Source organism: Pagrus major, chromosome 4 (genome assembly GCF_040436345.1).
Source record: "Pagrus major chromosome 4, Pma_NU_1.0".
Classification (NCBI taxonomy): Eukaryota; Metazoa; Chordata; class Actinopteri; order Spariformes; family Sparidae; genus Pagrus; species Pagrus major.
Window position 1 is genome coordinate 20,640,298 of NC_133218.1, and position 2,488 is coordinate 20,642,785.

Below are 2,488 nucleotides of genomic sequence, written 5' to 3' on the forward strand. Positions count from 1 at the left end.
TTTTATTTAAAGGGGAACTATGTAGTTTTGGAGAAGAAATTCAAACTAAGAATTTTTATTTTTTTTCCATAACTGAATAAACAAGCGTTTCTCAAATGAACACTTGTTTTAAGCTAGAAAAGTGGCAGGGTCCGCCAAATATAAACAAAGTAAAACAGTATGAAATTGTGTTGTCCTCTTAGGTCAGTTTGTTTATTCAGTTTATTAGAAATGAAAACGAAGAGAGTTTGTTTGTTTAGTTTGTTTAGGCATAAAAGAACATTCCCCCAAACTACATGGTGCACCTTTAATATTTGAATTCCCGGAGCAACCCATTTCATTTTGGCATCTTTTTGGGTTAAGTGAAAGAGTCCTGTAACTAAGGTGGTGACCAAAGTGAGTATGAAAATTTATTGCAGGCTATGAACTGGCATCAGAACAAAGCAGATGGTAGGGCAGGTGGAGAGTGGAGGTTCATCACAGGTTTGGAAACACAACAAGATAAAGGAGTCAGAAAGCTGGAAAAAAGAAATTAAGGACGCACTTGCATAAAGGCCGGAGGGTTTTAACCTCACTTGATTGGATGATGTGAACCAAGATGGATCTGTCTCTGCAGTTATAAACTGATTAGATAATTGTGGGAAGAGGAAAAAACATGAATGAAAAGAACAAAGAGTACGCAAAACTAATTATAGGGAGCAGAGAATGGCAGAGTAAAAGCAACTGATTTGGGAATGAAGTGATTTAAAACGCATGCAAATCCCTAAATAAAGTAAAAAATAAGAACTTTTTTTTTTCTCCAGCAACATCCAATCTTATTAGAGTTAGAGAACCATCACTTAACTTTACTTGGGAGTCCAGTTTGTGCCCCTCCATAAACCATGACTATTTAGGTCTGGAAACAGATCAGCAGCCATCATCACATAATCTTTATATCAGATTCAAATGCCACATGACAAAAGGCAAAATGTTTTCCTGCATGTATTTTTGCCTATATACCCCAACCTCCTCTCCTGATACACACACACACATTTGTGTGTTACCTGTTATAGAAACCTTTGCTCCTTTGCCCCCCTCCCCTCAGATGTTGGCAGGTATAAAATGAGTTTTTGGGGAGAGAGAGATAATGATTCCCCATAATCACCAGAGGCCAGCTCTGGTTCTGGCAGGTGCTATCACAGCAGCGACCCAGTGGTGCCTTCTCCCCTGAGATAAGGTCAGGGGGATGACGGGAGGGAGGATGGGTGGAGAGAGGAGCAGGGGAGGAGAGGAGAGGAGAGGAGAACGGGGCAGAGGGGGGCAAAAACGTGTGTTACAGGCGAGCGGCTAGCCTCGTCTTATCTCCCCCCAGCGGCTGCCGCTACTGGCTCCCAGATGCGGCGGGCCAGAGCAGCCGTGTCAGAGAGATCCCTCTATCAGCGACACACAGGCACCCCTCGCCAAATACAAACCCAGCAGGAGGACACACCAGGACTTCATTACCTCTTTAAAACTCCAATCAGCATGCAGAAGGGAAGCAAAATAATCTGCAACTTTGTTGGTGTAGCAGAAATCCAGAGGAAATTCATCAAATCTGTCTTTCTTGTTTTCTAGCCAGGTTATTAATTGTCTCGTTGTCATACCAGCACAGTTTCCTCACACTGATAGAACTAGTTTCCCCGCTTCATGAATATAAACACATACAGAGCTCTTTCAGCATGTTGGTCAGGGCTTAGACAAGATGCAACTTTTCACCTTGTGCAGCAAAAGTAAAGCATGTGAAAGTCAGCGGCTGGGACGGCTGGCGTCTGGTGGCGAGAAGCAGCCATATGGTGAACTGTCTTGCCTGCCTGTGAGACACCTGGCCACCACTAACCGGCTGAACTTTTCAACCCTGCAGCCGTGGTTGGAGCGCTGTGAGCCAGCACATACACCAGTTGTAGTTCCACATTTAAGGGTTCTGAAAAGATTGGGCTGAAGTGGTGGTACTGTGCGCATTTACAGGTCGTAGGAATCAGAACTAGGGAATGGCATGAAGCTAACAGCGCCTGTATTTACTTTTTAAAGCAGTCAAAACCTCACAAATGATTGCCTACTATTTCCTAAACAAACCAAATCCACTAGACAAGATTAGGTCATGAATGTGTGCATCATCTTCCGTGAAGCTCCAGAAATGTTTTGTGGACTACGAAACTTCACCTGACTTTCCATTCATTTTTTTTCATTTTTAGGTTTTAGTTGAATCCTCACTTACTAGTTGCTTTGTAAGCTTCAACAACAGTCCGCTGTTCACCAGACTTCAACATAAGTATGGATGTAACTGGAGTTTGTATTTGTTTCAATTTGCACACAGTGAGACAGGATGAATGAAAACACTCCAGGGTAGTGTCTCTTCCAAAGGGAGCAACTGCAATGAATTTGGACCCACAGGAAGAAGAAAAAAACACGGTGGCAAGCTCCTTCTATCAGTAGAAACACGACTACTAGACAAATAAGTCAGTCGAGGCTTGTTCACCCCCTCTCTCTGTGG